This window comes from Periplaneta americana, chromosome 15 (assembly GCF_040183065.1).
Source record: "Periplaneta americana isolate PAMFEO1 chromosome 15, P.americana_PAMFEO1_priV1, whole genome shotgun sequence".
In the NCBI taxonomy this organism is placed as follows: Eukaryota; Metazoa; Arthropoda; class Insecta; order Blattodea; family Blattidae; genus Periplaneta; species Periplaneta americana.
The window spans coordinates 116,030,249-116,049,077 of NC_091131.1; the positions used below are offsets into that span (position 1 = coordinate 116,030,249).

At 33.8% G+C, this 18,829-nt stretch overlaps 1 long non-coding RNA gene across 1 annotated transcript in view; it reads left to right on the forward strand.

The window, feature by feature from the left end:
* Positions 1–18,829, forward strand: part of LOC138715663 (uncharacterized) — a 364,471-nt gene that overhangs the window by 293,678 nt on the left and 51,964 nt on the right. The gene's annotated exons all lie outside the window — the stretch shown is intronic.

Sequence of the window (18,829 nt, forward strand, 5' to 3'; positions counted from 1 at the left end):
GACCTGTATTTAGTAAGATTAACATGCGTAGTTTGCAGTGTGTCGAATTACCGATACTGCGCAGCATGTCACCGATAGAAAGTTCTCTGCGTAACGGGATCTACAAGCGGCTCGAAGCAGAGCTGGGTTGCCACATTGCGGTTTTTCTACAATCCAATCAACCCGTAGTCATTGTTTCAAGATTTTAACGTTGCTATTTATAGTATTTATTGGTTGCACTATTGCTCATCAACACAACTGTACTCCAACCAGGAGAAAGTCTAGAGGAATGAGACGCAGCGGGGTAATGCTATGAATGAATGTTGATGTCATAAGGTTACACACGTGGGTAGACGCAACTCCATTGGCTAAGTCTCAAAGCACAAACGATAACACTGATACATGTTTATACTATACTAGTTACAAAATTAGATCACGGTTAATTTCCTGGTCTTTTATTCCCTCCATACAGGAAATAATAATAATAATAATAATAATAATAATAATAATAATAATAATAATAATAATAATAATAATAATAATGTTTTATTTTCGCTGACAGAGTTAAGGCCATAAGGCCTTCTCTTCCACTCAACCAGCCTTAATCAATACAATACATAAATTTAAATTACAAATATTTACACTACATTTAAAAGGTTCTCCAGCAATATTCTTCACTACACATTTATTTAAATTTAGATAAATCTATAAGGTAAAGTAGTAACTTAATTTATGAGCTAATTTAATTCAATGAATTATAATTAATTTAATATTTGAGATAGCTAGTAAAATGATGAAAATTAATTTAATATAAGCTTACTAGGACTATGTTACAGGGAGAATATATATATTTCTATTTCTATAATGAGAATATTAATGTAATTGCCATTAGAGGTTTTGTAAATCTATTTAGAAAAATTAATGATAATAATAATAATAATAAGAATGGACAGAAGAAGAATAGTTTCATTATAAGTAACATAATATATGCAGGACAGCGCATGATTTTTAAACTGACGTTAAAACGGTAATATTATCTATCTACTTCGCTCCAATAGATGACGCAATAGTAAGCATATTCCTTTCACGGTTAATCTCCTAGTTGGAGAACAGTAAATTTCATGGAAACTGGCTATTTATGTACTTAAAGACCTGTGCTATGATAATTCAGAATACCCATGTCCTAATTATTTCATTGATAAGGCGCGATCGCCGATCGGAGACAAGACCTAACCAATAAGACGTCAATTACATCGTTAACTCGTATAGTAGAATTGAATGTTGGTGAAATAGTTATAACTATTCTTATACTTGAAGTTTAACAATGTGAGAAGTATAATAGAACAGTTTGATAAACAACTCTTAAAACTAGGACATAATTACAATTGTAATTAGAAACTGGCTATCATTTATAAGAAGGAAATCGTAAATATTTGCTACAACCATTTCCAGTAATGAGGCGCTTCCCGCATCTACTCTCCTTTAAATACTGTTCAATTTAGTAAGTCGTGTAGGAGTTTGTTGTCACTTGCATGCAGTTTTTATCTCTCCTTTCAGTATATCGGAAGGAAATTATATCTGGTGTAACAGTATTTCTATCATTTATTTCATTATTATTATTATTATTATTATTATTATTATTATTATTATTATTATTATTATTATTACGAGAGTCGTTCCGAAAGTAATACCGCCTATTTTTTTGTGTTGACTTGTAACGTCTGAACAGGATGTTAGTGGCGTTGTAGTAAAGGTTGGACCTTCACGCTAATGACCTGTTTGGTTGTCGTGCGACAGATAGTGACAGCAGGGCAGTCTACCGAAATGGCATCTGACATAGAGCTGCGTAAGAAACAGCGGTATGTTACTGAATTCCTCACTGCCGAAAAAAATTGCACTCATTGACATCCATCGACGTTTGCTGAAGGCGTACTGAGACCACACAGTGGATGCGAGCACAGCAAGGCCGTGAGTAGTGCGTTTCAACGGTAGCGAAAATGACAGTTTTCTGGGATAGGTGGGGTGTGATTCTTTTGGATACCCTGGTACCTAGAGAAACTGTCAATTCTGACTAAGTTGAAAGTCTGAATTTCCATAGTCAGGCCAGAGAAGAAAACCTTTCGCTTGCAACGCTATAAGGCCCCACACCAGCTTCGCGACCACTGAGCACGTTGCAAAATTTAGCTGGACTGTCCTATAAGAACCACCGTATAGTCCGGACTTGGCGCCTTCGGACTTACACCTCATTGAGCATATGAAAGGTGGACTACGTGGGCTGCAACATTTTCCAGACAAGGATGCTGTCATCGCAGCTGTAAAAATGTAGCTTGCCTCTGCTGGTTCAGATTTTTACGAGCGCGGCATGCAGGCTCTTGTTCATCGCTGGCAGAAATGCATAACGAATGCTGTTGGCTATGTAAAAAAATAACGGTAGGCCTATGTAGCTGAAACCTCCCTCTATTTAACTGTGTTATTATGTTCTGTGTATCGGTTGTAGTTTCCATGAAAATAAATAGGAGACATTACTTTCGGAACGACCCTCGTACTACTACGCACTACTAGTACTGCTACTACTACTACTACTATTACTATTATTTTAGACTTCGAATTTTAGGTAAAAACCTATTTTAATCCTTAAAAGGTAATGTATGACTTGAGGCTTTCCCGGCGTTTGATGTAGAATAACTCTTCTCGGGTTCTCAGCCAGGTGAGTTGGAGATTAGCTTCCAAGCTTTCGACGGCTAGCTCTGCCATCTTCTTCAGGGACGAAGTGATGTGGGACGAAATCGAAAAAATCGAAAAATCGAAGGAGAATTGGGAGGAAAATTTAAAAGGTACGCAAAACGCGTCCTTGCAAGGGGTTGGGGGCTGTACAAAACTAAATATGTGAGCTCCAAGCCTGTTGGCCACTAGTCTCACTCCGGGTTACGCTGCTCCCCTGAAGGAGTGATGTGGGACCACGTCTAGCCGGTATATATGCAAAAGTAGGGCTTCCCGCTGCGAGCCAATCAGGAGCTAGTTCCTAGTCCCGACCGCCAGGCGCATTCTGGTTGGTGGACACGTCAGCCAATCAGGAGCTACTTGCTGGTCCCGACTGTCTACCGTGTGCTGGTGGTCTAAGCGTATTGATGGCAGGTTTCCATGCTGTACTCAGCTGTAGACCCCCGTCTCTGTTGAAAATATTGCCATCTAGCTGGATTTCGATGGCTTCCTTGATAACTAAGTCCCAGTAACCTGATGTCTTACCTTAAAAGGTAAGTTCATAAAAACTTGCCTAAAATTGATATTTTAATAGCATCTAAAAAATGCCTAGTTTGACGACAAATCCTATTTTTGACCTATTAAGTATGTTTTATCTCTAATAGGTCAAACACTCATTCTTATTTTAAAAATTTATATTTTAAATTCCAAAATGTATTTTTCAGTGTGCGTTCATTGTGTCACAGAGCAAATCAGGTTACAATATCCAAATGTAAATAGATTTATTTATATTGTAAAAAAAGTTTTCGTCAAGGCGCCAACAAGGATTCAGATTTTCCTTGTCTTTCTGCCACCAGAACCTGTACTTACCTGCTGGAGAACATGGTTGAAAACTGCAGAATACTACAACGATCACATTAGTGAAGTGAAAGATGTTGTTTCAAGTCTAGAAGACGAGTCTGCAAGCGTTGTTTTTGCAAACGAAGTGATGGAAGATTCTGGTATTCAGAGGGACCTAGCATTTTTAAAGTTACACTTCACTTTCCTAGTGCACGTTGTTGCATCATTGGAAGCAGCAAGAAAACCACTGTATGAACAAATGGAAATATTTGATGATATGCGAGAAAGAATAAAAAATGTTTGTGGTTCTGCTGGAAATAAAGTACGGGATAAATTGGAACAAGTTCTGCAGAGAAATGTAGGACTGAAGGACCTGCGTACTGCTTCAGATATCCTAGCAGGGAAGAACACGGATTTACAATGTAACATTTCTGTCCAACTAGTGTCAAAACTGAAATACGCTCCTGTTGTTTCAGTGGATGTGAAGCATACAAATTTGTGTTCAGTGACAGACGGCATTGTTTTTTAATTGATAATTTAGTAAAAGTATTGGTAGCCTACTGTAATTTATTGTGAAACTAATTATGGACATTAATGGACAAGGCTTTGTAAAAATTTATTCTATTTGACTTGTTTGTATACTTTATATCTAAAACATATTTTTCACATTTCATTGTTTAGTATACGGTATGTATAATTAGTTAGATATTTGTTGTTCTTGTAGTTCTAGTGGTAGTGGTGGTAACGGTATATAAATGTTTAAAATTATCAGATTCTAAAAATGAATTCCTGATTATTTGAAACATGTTTTTAAAGAAAACATTTTTTGTTAGAGCCTATTTCCAATTCTTTAGAGACTATTTCCTACACTTTTAAGCCTATTTTAGGCATCTAAATTACATTTTAACGACCTAAAAATCCGTACTCTAATTATTACAAATATGTGTACGAATCGTTTACTGCAGTGAGTAGAAAAATTTTACGGCAGTATGATCTTTAAAAGACTCTACCAGGAGAGTTTTCAAAATAAACTTCTAGTCACATGGCAAAAATTCAGAATGCACAGGAGCATTTCGATACTGCGCGGCCGCAGCTATGCATCTAGAAGGGAATATTAACTTGAGTTCTCTCGTACAGGGACGGATTCCTTTTACGTGCCGTAAACTTAACTCGACCCCTGAATTCATGCTAGAGATTTTATGACTGTTTTAATTCACAACTATCTACAGGGTTTAGAACCGAATCTCGAGTTTATCGTTATTCAACGAGAATGGATGAAATACTTATCTCTTTTCAGCTCTGTGGCGGATTTAACTGGATATCTGAGAAACTAGATTCTCACCCCTGCCCGTAAAATACATCCCCCTTAGGACAACAAGGTGGGAAGCTCAGATACATCTCCCACGCAAATCTTGTAGTTCACGCAGTGTTTCAGAAACCCACACAGCGAGACTGGAGATCCGATATTTTCAAACTGTGTGGGTGAGATTATTGCAAAAGTGATTCATGTGACAGCTGTACGGCTGGATGCACTCTCACCAGGTCGAACAAAAATTTACGAGGTGTTTTTTTTTTTCTCATTTCCATCACACAAAGTGAAAAGAAAATGTGAAGCTGCAAGATCAATTTGGTAAAATTACATGCTTTCAGTGGTTGAAGTTGTAGGATATTTCGTTACAAGTCTATAGGAACAAGGTTCTTTTCGTATCAGTTTTTTTAATTTGTGTTTTTATTCAATTTTATTGAGGAACCAGAAATAAGTTCTTCGTGTTGAGACATCGATTTATGTTATATTTAACTGTTTGAGGCAGAAGAGGTGGAAGGAATAAAATCCGACGGATGGATTTGTATTTCCAAGATACCATAGAGATGACTCAGGCAGGAACTTTACGGTCACCATATTTAAATGACAATGTGCGTGTAGAATATCGGCATCGGAATATGATCGTGTTGCATTTAGGAGCTATAGTTTCAGCTAGCCATTTCATCTGTTACGCGACTCTGTACATACCATATTATTTTATGAAACAGAATTATATAAAATGAGAAGAAATCTACCGACACCTAAGTTCATCAGACTAAAGCCCTACCTCCCCCCTCCATGATAAGCCACAGCACATGATAAGGTCACAGGAGTGGTCTTCTCTCCTCTGCTGTAAATGGAATTAAAACCTTTAAAGCTCATAAGGGGAACGGAAAGAAAGTTTTTCTCTTCCGATCCTGTCTTTTCATTCTACGCCGGGTATTCAACTCGAGTTCGCTGAATGACAACTTACGGTTCTAGCTTTGACATATCAGAGGCGTTCATCCTGCGTTATTTTAAAGTGAAACATTGACCATGCATTAAATTCTCCACAAGATCAGTCAGAGCACTCTGTTAAATTTGTGATTGTTTGCTATTTGTTCTATTCGATCTCTCTTTCAAGATAGTTTTAGACCTGCATAAGACATCAAAGAAGAGAAATCGAAGTTGTATTTTTAATATTCATGACATCGCAAAGTACGTAGATTTGGAATGTCATCCGCTTTTCTGTATCCCTTTACTACCACCACTATCATGGAATAATAATAATAATAATAATAATAATAATAATAATAATAATAATAATAATAATAATAATAAAGAGTAAAGTTTGTGTTTAATAACGCGGTTCCGTGAACAAAGACAATTTTCTAAATATTCACTTCAGATATTTAAATCGATCTTTGGCATAGTCTTATGCTTGCAAATAGCCTACATATTGGTATTAATAACTGAAATGTCGTACGCTTCATCGATAAAAATGAATAAAATTTTGCTTTAATCACTAGTAAATAAAGTTGCAAATTCTTGATACTCTTTGCCAATAAGGATAGATAGGCAAGATTCTTTGGATTTTTTTAATATCTATATTTTCATCTACTTGTCATATATTTTTCAAATCTTTGTTACTTATTTGATGTTTGGCTTTTGTTTTGTTTTTCTTTATTATCCATATTTCACTCCATATAGCGCTTTTAATAGACACATTATGTCATAAAATGTAATACCAAAATTTTTCCGTTGCTCATCTTTTAAAGATCGTTTTAATATAATTACTATTTTCCGCCTTCTCTTTCTAGTTAACTCAGTGTACAATACAGTGTATTTTAGTATTTTAGGTACTACTCCATTTATTACTTACTCTGTTGAATATGTATTCTACTGCTCTTATTTTACATTTAACGATGCATTAGCCACAGAATGCCGTCACTTGGCTTTTTTGTGTGTGTGTTTCCACTTTTCAGCAGTTGCCTCTAATGCTCTTTCCTCTCAAGAGAATGGAGCACAATCAATCAGATCAATTTGCTTTACTTATGAATATTAGTAGGTATATTATATATTTAAACTTTTTCGTACAACTCGACTTCATTCACCAGGAATCGAGATATTATCTCTAGGAATGCCAAAGGGTTTATACAAAAAATTAATGGTAGATTGTTTGAAGGTTTTGAAAAAGTTACAGCTGGTTTCACCAACATCCGTCAAATTTTTCGTCTATTTTCTAAAGGACCTTTAAAATATAAATCATGTCATTAACAATGGGTAACAAATAATTGAAGACCGTCAGTTTGATGATTCCTTCCTTCGTGTTTAGAGTATTTAAGAAGGCCAGCATCATTCGTGCAGCTAATAATAGATAGTATTATTTTGTTTAAGGACACTTTCAACTACAGAGATTATTCAGGGTCGAAATTCGATGTGACGTAGAAATGGCCGACAAATTTTCCTGTTGCTATCAGGGATAGGGTTCTTGTATGTGCTGTAAATGTACATGGGACTCATAGTTTTACTTTCCTTCCAGAGGAATTATGGCTAAGGATTTTATTATCCCCTAAAATCCATTGCCCTCCTCCGGGTTTGAACCTGCAAACGGGACCAGTGACCAATAAATATCTGCTAGACCACTGAAAGCGACGAAGCAAAGATTATTATAATTCATTATAACAGCGCCTGAGTGGTCAGTCATACTAAAGATCGTCTGCGTGTCAGACACATTTGTGGGAAATAAACAATTTATTTTTTAGTCATAATATAACATAACTGAAAATACCGTAAAGCAATACGTAGAGAGGTCCACATGAAGTGTTACATGCCATATCTCTTAAATGGATCAATAAAACTAAGAGCTGATTTTTTCAGACTTTTATAACAGGAAGTACCTTCTAAAAATGGCATTGGTTAATTCCACGTGTAACTTACATGACATTGGATACACTTCAAGGAAGTGGAACTACACAAATTATATTTAATTAAAATTCCATTTCTATATCTTAAACTATTCATCAAAGAGTGTACTTTTTGCCCATATGCATAGAAATGGTTAATATAATATATGGAGGACATTATAAGAAAAAACTAATTATGACTTACACTACAAGAAAAAGACAGATAGTTCTGCGCCAACATAAACTATTCTAAAAATCTGCTCTATTGCTACAGTTACATGGATCATGATGTGATATATTTTAAAGTACAAGACATAGATTGTGTACATAAGTTATTATATTATTTTTTTACATTTAACAGTGTAAGTCATACAAGGAAATATTTTATTTCATGACTTACATGACTTCAAATTGTGACTTATACTACAGTGTCAACACAAATGTAAATGAAATGAGTAATTAATTATGTGAAAGAAATCGTAACAATTTAAATATTTTATACCAAGCATTAAGTGACATATTGTCTGGTGTCTGTTTGGTGTTCATTAATATTCTGATTCCTTAAATGAAAACAAAAATCAGTTATCAATAGTTGGTTCCTGCAGCTTGCTCTTCACCTGATGCAGTTCAACCTCAACATCAATATTCTCTTTTCCGTCATTGTCGACATTCAACTTAAATTTACGAAATATTTCATCATATTTCAAAAACTTGACTTCGAGGCCTTGCCTTTCTTCTGCAATTACCTTTCCCACAAAATTCTTCACACTCTTCTTACCCTCATATTGTACAACAATCCAGTCTCCCAACTTTATGACTTTCTTACCATCATTGTTTTCATTATTACTTAAATTTTAAATCTTTCCATCCCTGAAATCAAATACAATGACATTGGTGCTTCCAGCAAATGGCTGGCATTTAATCTTATATGGAGCTATTGATTCAAAATGGTGCATGTTCCTCATTTGTGGAATGTTAATTTTTTTTCCAGAAGTATTCCAAATTTTATCCAAGCGAACTTTTTCTTGTGCAACTTTTCTTCATCAGTGTACAATAAACATATATTTAGCACATTTTGAGATCTATAGATTTTGCTTTTGTGGCTTCCCAGATCCGCCATTTTACTGTACCGCCAAGGCCATCAATAGGACCCTTTCCATGAGAGGTTGCTGAAAAATTCCAATATGTTGTGGTGTCATTCAGGGTAATTAGACATAACGAAAATTTTTGTTTAAAGTGCTGAGTACTCCCAGCTGATTGATATTCCAACATATTCAATCGAAACCTAGGGTGTCCAATCAGGAAGTGATTCAATATGGCATCTTTAAGAACTGCAACAGCGTATTTATCATGCTGTATATAATCTGACACAATCATATAAGGCATTGACTGAGCTGCAGTAAACAAAATGCATTGTGATGAATTCCAGTGGACAGGCTGAATTTCGTCTTGATTCAAATTAATAATTTTCACTTCTCTCTCTGTGCCTTCCTTCTTTCTTTCAGCAGCCGATTTAGCCATTCCCCCCCCCCCCCTCAGAACACAATTGAAGGGTACACGGGAAAAACGAACAATGTCACATTTCCATTAAGGGTGAGATAGTGATCTATTTCAGTATATTACTGCAAAATTTATTGATGTGTCTACTTTAAATGAAGGAAATGATGAGTGTATCTCTGGTTTTAATTTTCCTTTACCACTTTTGGTAAAAATAACACTAATATTTGTAGTAATACAGTGAATTAGATAATGACATCACCCTTAACAGCATTGTGACATTGTTCGTTTTTCCCGTGTACCCTTCAATTGTGGAATTCAAATTGATAGAACATATCCTTGAAGGCATAATTTATAAATGTAGTTTCTTAAGTCTGAAAACCCATGAACTTCCATAATTGTAATTTTCTGTGAAAGGGTAACCGCTTTCAGACTGGTTGAATTTTTAGTAGAACCTCGATAGAAATTGTGACTTACATACGACAGTACTTTAAATGGCTTTTTATACATAAGTGAACCATACAGTCATACCATATTTGAGTATGATGTTGTAATATAGGTCTATGATGAAGAACAATGCCACTTTAAATTATATATATTTTTTATATTTTTGCTGCAACAAATAAAATTACACTTTTTTCGTGACCTACACGACAGTCCATCATCAGTTTATAAAATTAATTGCTTTCATGCTTTCTTACAATATAGTACAAAATGTAGGCATGTTAAACATTTCTAGATGGTACAGAGTATAGAATCAACTATAGAGACTGATAAAAATGTATATATTTACATGCAATACAGAATAGAGAAAATCAATCAAAATCAGATAGTTTTGTCTTCCACCACTACAGCCATATTTATTCTTCCATGGTTGCTACATATAATATGTTATGCTATTTATCTCTACGAATTCCAAAGATTACATGCCTAAAGAAACTAGTAATGCAGTGATATTGATTATTTTTGCACTTTCAAATTTTGGATACTAGGATACACTAACCCATTGATAACTCTCCCGTGTGCTTCCTTCTTGTTGTACTGGAGAGCAACTTTAGAATTTGAAATGGAATGAAGAGGACACATTGTAAATTTTTCAATTCTATTTTCATTATCATTTCCTTGAAGGCCCCTTCCCGTTATAAAGTTTGGAAATATTAGGATTTAGTTTTATTTACCCATTTGCCTTGTAAGACTTCATGTGCGTCTTCAAAATTTCAAATGCTCATTATTTCCTAATAAGCCTATCATTATTCTAGAGAAAAATTTTCAAATGAAAGTTGCTTAACGTTTTGAAAAAATCAGAATATGAAAAAAATTATTGCCTACTATCATTTTATTTGAAAATTCTGAAGTTATCCTCCACCAGCGCCACATGGAGGGGATACACTGAACATTTGTCAATATAAATTTATAGATGACCCCTTCCATTTCTAAAGTTTGGAAAAATTAGCATTCAGTTTTACTGATCTATTTAACAGATATTGGCTTATAGACCATTACGTATTAATGAACTAAAAGGGTATAATTTCAGCCTCGACTTTTAATTTAGGAATATAAACATGATTTAAAATACAATAAGTGATAGAAAAATATTAAATACAAAGAAGTTATCAAATAATAATAATAATAATAATAATAATAATAATAATAATAATAATAATAATAATAATAATAATAATAATAATAAAATTAACTTTTCGAAAAAAATAATCAATAACAATTGCTGTGAATTAGCTAGTAAATCGATCCTTTCAATTTCTAGGATATTATATGGAAACCTCTTATTGAGGTTCTGGCTGTTACGTACATCTTTATATCAGGCAGTACATCTCACTTGACGATATGTGTCAGAGGAAGAACAATTGTGTGTATACATCTGAAATCTGATTAGTGTAATATGTAACAAGTCAGTGATGTATGCAATGGAGGGGGAAAGGAACTGACCTCGCTACCTCATTACCTTCTGGTATAGTTGTCTCATGAATGATGCCTTTTGGTGTCACTTGTGAGGTTCAAACCTGGCTTTGGACAATTTACAACCAACAATAGTATATAAATACAAAAAATATATATTTTTGCAGATTTTGAAAGAAATGTACGTAATGTGCTATTCTTAATTTACCGTTCCTTTCCAAGAAGAGTTGTTATTTAGAGACATCTTGTCGTTAACAGTGGTGGTATGTCTCAGTAATGTTCAAAACTAAGAAAGTAGAGAGAGAGAGAGAGAAATTTCTCCATTTATCAAAGCCACAGACCAACGTCATGTCCTTATGTTGACGACATTGTGTATTTAGTTCAATTTAGTCGTAATCGTAACGGCACTGTTCAAAGCTATCGTAGCAAATTCTCCAGTTTAGCGGAATATTATAATACTATATAGTTTGAAATTTTAAGCCATCTATTGTTTACCATGCTTGCCTTTTGTCTTTTAAGGTGGATAATAATTATTACATAGTTTCGGTCGGAATGCTGAGGAAAGTCGTGGTCAGTTTCTCAATGCACAGCACTTTAAAGAACTTTTAATCTGTCTGAGAGATTCCCAGACAGACTTATTCGTCAACTATTCCTCGCTCCACCAAATTTCCTAGTTTTCAAGTACAGTAGAACCCCTGTTATCCGTGATAATAAAGGGAGTGGGCTGAACGGTAATCGGATAATCCATATCACAAAATATTTTCGTAAATTTAGTGAATAATGCTTACACTTTCGTTATTTCCTCTGTGGTCTTGTATTGAACACGCTAAATAGTAGATGAGAACTTTACTGATATAAGTCTGGTTGTTAAGAACGGGATTTTAGGAGACAAGGAAATTTCTTGTAATGGCTATCTATGAAAAGATAGGAATAGTGGAAGTCTCGTACTGTAGGTTAACATATCATTTATATACACCATTCTTGATTTTTATTAAATTGCACACGGTTGTGACTCCAATCTCGTATTCTGAGATGAGCCACTGTTTCTCGTTTCCCGAAACCACTCTGTTATTTGCAGTTTTTATACTTAGCGCAACACGATTTCTTTTGATACACGTGGAAGACATTTTATATAGATGTTATACAGCACGACAACCCGAACAGTAGACATAGTGTAAGGATAAAGTCTTATAATAACCCTCTCTAGAAAAAGTAGCTTGCTAATATAATGTACAATAGCATACTCCATATATTTCTGTGGAAAAAGAAGCGAGAGAAAGACAGTCGGATAATCCACCAATCGGTTAATAGGGTGACGGATAATCGGGGTTCTACTGTATGTGTGTTGCGGACCAAATGGAGACTATTCATGCCTCTTTCGACCGTAGACTCGTAGAGATATCTGACTACAAAGTAGGAAATGTGTGAGAGGAGTACAATAGGGGAGGCAAGACCTGTCCTGCGACCTTATCTTGTTTCGTGGCTATATCGCCAATGGGTATGGAGGGAGAAGATAGGTTTCAGTCAGATGAACTTCCGTGTCGGTAGATTCGTATAATATTAACCATAATGAAACAAACTCTCTTTCTGATAGTTTATTCTTTCCCCTCTCGCATAGCTCACATGCTAGGTCTCGCCTCCTCATCTATACATGAAGTCAATAGTCTGCAGTGTAAAATACGAGTATACGGAGCTGAATAATTTGTATGTAGCGTAGATGCTGTAAATAAAAATAAAAAGTACTCCGTTTGGGAATCTGATCAAAATGGGCCCGAAATCAATTACCCCCTCTGCTTTATAGTTCCGACACAAAGAAATAAAAGTAAAATGCAGACTGCAAAAATGAGATTTATAAGAAGCGCAAAGGGATGAGTAGATTTCACTTGATACAACATGAAGATATTAGGAGAATTAGAATTAAACATCTACACCATAAATAATAAGACTATCGTGATAGTGGTCACAACACGTAATAGAATGACAGAACCAGACAGCCTAAAACAGCATATAACTACAGACCATCGGGAACGAGAGATGTGGGGAGAGCAAAGAATAGGCGGAAGGACTAAAAATAAAGTAAATTGAAACAGGCAATAAGTCTAACCCGTGAAGTGAAGAAGAAGAAGAAGAAAAAAGAAGTAGAAGAAGAAGAAGAAATCGACTGTGAAGCAAGTTTTCTCAAAATACTTCTGTTTTAGATGTCATTGTCATTCCTTCATTATCGCTTAGCCTCTGTAGGCATTCGAAAAGAGACCTGAGTAAAGAATTAGTTCTAATTATCTTTGAACATTGTGATTGTAAAAATACTAGTAGCAATTACAATGAACTTTTAAAAGTGGCTTGAAGTCTCCACGAAGACTCCGGGAAGTTATCGGTAGAACTTATCAGTTTTGCTCCATCACTTCCTGTTTAATCTCCGGTCGACACTTCCTTAATGACGATTGTATGGCATTCTCCAATAAAACCAAGATAACAAGTGTTCCGTGAAAAAAGTCATATTCCTTTGTTTAGTTTCTTTTACAAGTAGTGTACTTAGAATTATCATGACCGTTTCCAACATTTAGACCTACAAAGAAATGGTGAAAAATTTCGCACACCCTTAGATACTTTGATGCAACAATGTTACATCGATGAACAAATTAGTCATGCAGAAGTTATACATTGTAGTTCAAATTTAGATTAATGATACAACAATAATAATACAACAATCATGATACAACAATATTATTATGGTTCTCCAATGTAACTGAGATGTCAATATTTCTAGATATGCAGAGTGAACCGTAAGTAATGTCATTAATTTTAGAAGGCTATTCTTTGAGATATTTCAACCAAAAAAGTTCAATACAATTTTGCTCGTTTTTACTTCCTTTTCCAGATAAAAATTGTTTTATATGGAAGATTTCGTAGCGTGTTCTGAGGAAGCCATTGATTTAATTTCGAATTTGCTCAGCCAGTCTAAGACAGCAGTGTATTATGATAATCACTGATTGAAATAATTTTAGTTTTGTCCTTTAAATATACATAAATGTGATCCAAACAAATATAACTTTTCGTTCTACAAAGGAACTTTATAATGTTACATTTGTTCGGATCAAATTTCTGAAATTTAAAGAACAAAACTGAAATTCTTTCAATCATTTATTACCATAATACACTCTTCTCTTAAATTGACTGAGCATATTGGGAATTAATTCAATGGCTTTCCCAAAACACGCAATGAAATGTTTCATAGAAAACAATTTGTATCTCTAAAACGAAGCAAAATGAGCAAAATAGTATTAAGCTTTTTTGTTTAAAATTTCTCAAAGAATAAGCTTTCTTATTTGAAATATCTCAAAGAATAACCTCCTGAAATGAATAACATTACTTACGGTTCACTCTGTATATCTAGGCCTAGTAAAAGCAGTGTTATTCAACCCGTTCCATGCAGGAGATGTTTCGGCATTTTCCCTTTGAAACAGTATCCATCACTATGGAGTAGTGGTACGTCTAATGGACTCGAATTCAAATTCTAATGGGACATGTTACATGTTTACGGGTTTTTTCCTCAACTAACTCAAACCAAACGCTGGGCTCAGGCTCATTTCGCCTTAAATTTCAACTGCATTTGTATTAGTTTTAAAGTTTCAGTTCACCAAACTGATGCAGTCGGACGTAGTATTGTTGATTTGCACACAATTATGACATCGTTCTGGGGAAGTTGCAGAACTTTCAGAAGGAACGAAAAGACGTTAAAAACGCCGACTGTTCGTTTATATGTGACAGAGATTTTGGTGTTTTGAAGCGTGTGTTGTGATTTAATTTCTCCGGTGTCCCGAAAATACTACAGGTTCCGTTCTCAAGACCTGGAAGTAGCAATTGAATTATCTCTAAATTTTAACGTGGAAGGTAAATTTTGCCTGAAGTACCCTTATTGGAGGACAGTTATTTTACGTGTCATGAGTCTACAATATGTAATAGGTACTCGACTTTGTTTCCCTTCATGGAAGACAGAATTTCATTTACAAGAATATGAAACGTTGAAATAAAGAAGAGAAAGAGATACTGCAAATATAGCCTAGAAGTCGTGAAGGAAGAAGAATGATACTGCTCTTAAAAACGTGTACAAATACAGATTATGTAAATTGAATTCAATTTATTATTTATTACTATTAATATACAACAGTTTTAACACTCCCTTGAATGAAAGTGATCTCGTACTCAGGGGAGGATTCAATAAGTAATAAAATTACAAAATTAAATTACAGTAAATAGCATCTTAAACAATTAATACACAGATTTTTAAATTTAAAACTGTTTGAATTAAATAAATGAGAGTATTTTATTGATTTTTTTTTTATAAATTCTACGATTCTAGGTCAAGGATTCAATACAATATAAAATTACGTAGATAAAATCATAATAAATAATAACTTAAAAATTAATACTTTCCAATGATAAAGTGCTAACATACATTTTTAAATTTAAAATTGTTTGAGTTAAGTAGATGAGGGTAATTCTTTATTAATTTGTTATAAATTCTAGAGTCAATATTACTACTACGATTGAAAGCAGTGCTCGTTAAAAACTTGGGCTCAAACAAGCGTATTGTATCCATGCCTTTGGTTTTGTGTTTGTGGCCATCTGAAATTTGTGTATAAAATTTAGTGATACATTGATATAAATTTGATGTAGCTACTTTCATACTTTGAATTCTTTAAACAATTTTTTGGTGGGATAATCAAAAGCTCTTTTTAGTCGTATTTTTATCATTCTTTTCTGCAATAAATGTAGTGGAATGACGTTAGTTTTATAAGTATTACCCCATCCTAATATTCCATATTGGATTACAGACTGTAATAAAGCAAGGTAAATTGTACGTAATACATCTGTTAGTAAGTAATTTCGCAAATGAACAAAATAATGTATAATTTACGTGATTTGTTTACAAAGAAAGATAGTTGATATGTTTGTCACATTTCAGTTGTTAATCAATTATGATCCCTAAATATTTAACTTCGGAAAATTCATTTATAATTGGACAATTACAGCTAATTGCGGAACAACCTGAATTGTGCAGTTTAATGTTTAGGAAAAAATTAGGCAATTTATAACATTTACTAGTTAATGAAAAAAAGGAATAGCTGTAGTTTTAGGAGTGTTAACAGAAGGAATACTGGAATCAAACCGAATTGTTATTAATTTTAAACTATTATTTACGTTAAAATATGTGTCGTGACAAGATTTTCTCCAACACACTGATACTGTATCGTCTGCTTAGAATTGCAATACACCTTTGTGGCTTTGTAAATCAATTGTTAATAAATCATTAATGTATACGAAAAACAGAACCGAGAACTATACCCTGAGGGACACCAATATTAATATTGCATGATTCAGTGAGAAAATCATCATTTTTTGTCATATGAATTCTATCGTTCAGATAAGATTTTAGTAATTCTAAAGCTTTGCCTCTAATCCCTAACTTATTTAATTTTTCTATTAATATTTTGAGATTAACATGATCAAACGCTTATAAATAATAACCCATAAATAAAATGTAACAGAATTACAGTTCAACATGAAAATTGCGAATATTAAAACTAAGGTAATGGCTTATAAAGGCCAATTCATATTACATCTCATTATCATTGAAGACAACCATAGAACAAGTTTAAAATTGTTAATAATTAGGCTATACGACAGACCAGGATGTCCAAGAAAAAATAGCCTTATTTCAACGGATCTATGGGGCCATAAGGAAAACTTCATGTAATAAAACAAGAAAACAAACCAAACCAAATTGTATGAAATTATGGTAATCCCAATAGATATGGATCAGAGGCGTGGACTATAAGAAATTTCATACACACAAATGAAATTTCTAAGTGCAGTGGGGGGCAACAGATTGCTACACAAAGAATTACGATATAAGAACAAGAACAATTCTACACTACACGACAATGGCAGAAAATATTTGGGAAGATCATTAAAGAGATGGGCAGACCAGTACATTATTGGTGCAAGTTTGGAGTCGGAACAGATTCAGAAGGAACTAATAATTCTTGCTGTGATGATGATGATGATGATGATGATGATGATGATGATGATGATGATGATGATGATGTATTATGGTATACCTCTGTTCTGGATTTTTAGACTCAAGAAAACTGACATTACATTTCTGTCAAGCTTTTAGGGTTTTTAGATAAAAAAAAATTAATTTAGGGATTCTTTTAGAAAGAAAGAAAAAAGAAAGTGTATTACAGAACATTATGCTTAAAACATTTCATTAGGTCATCACTTCTTCCAACCTGTCATTTTATACGTTTTAAAAGCAAGGAAAACACTTCTATGTGTATTACAGCACTTAGCTCCACTATACACGTATTACACATTTGTCACAGTCTCAGAACAATTTAATACTATTTAAGTACAACAGTGAACCCAATTATTTAGCACTTTTTGGACAGAGCTACAACACGAAACTCTTAGAAGATTTTCAAGAGTATCACTGCCTCTGGCAAGAATGTACACGAAGACTGTAATAGAGAAAAATCAACAAAATGAATTACAGTAAACAAAGCTATAAAACAACTACACACACACACACACACACACACACACACACACACACACACATATATATATATATATATATATATATATATATATATATATATATATATATATATACCCTGCAACACATATGAAGCAAATAAATTGATTTTAAAATAAATACAAAAATAAAATAATTTAATTATTCCAGTAGTACTTACTGAATCCGACGGAAAACATTTAAGCGTAAATGAAACTCATAACTTCAAATATTTACTCTGCATTAAATAATCATTCTACTGTATCTATCTATACCTTCAAAAATCAATAAAATACTAAAATATACAGGATTATATCAGTTCCAAATGCTTGATTAGGCCTTTTTTAGTTTCAAACGCCAAAATTCTCATATTTTGTCCATCGTAATGTGAAAGACAAATTCAAAATTGAAGGGTTCAGAGCCATAGTGGGCCAAGCGCCATTTATTAATTTAACGAAACATATAGCAAGTAATATAAAGTATGCACATTAAAACTAAATTATATATCAATCTGCATTAAACAATGGTACTTACTTAACTTTAACCCTTGCTTTCTCCGTTTTTAATAAATGGCGCTTGGCCCACTATGGCTTTGAACCCTTCAATTCTACAAGTACGTATATTAACGTCATATAAATAATAAGTGAAAGAGTAGAATATTGTGAATGATTATATTAAATAATAGTTATTTACGATACAAGTGTTAAAATTGCACCTTATTTTGTGAGTATAGATGTTTGCGACACCAGATCGTAGGACTAGTATAGCAAATTAATTATACAGATTGATTCGTAATTGTGAATTATAAAGTGGTGCAGGGTATTCCTTACTAAAAATGAAACATATTTTGTCATATAAACTTACGGAGCTAGTGATTGGAACAGTTAAAAAAAGACAACAGGTACTTTTCTGAAAGTGCTGTGTGTCGTCTGAGTGACCGATGCATGAATAGCTTCGACGTGACGTCAGCTCGCGCGTCTCACAATGTCTCGATAAAAAAAAGCCGTGTAGTCGTGACGGCTATACAGAGTGTTCGGGTGAATGTGTGACAAATTTTGAGGTGTGATAGGTGGTGTCAAATGGAACAAGTTTTACTTATAAACCCATATCCTGTGCGCTTTAATACAA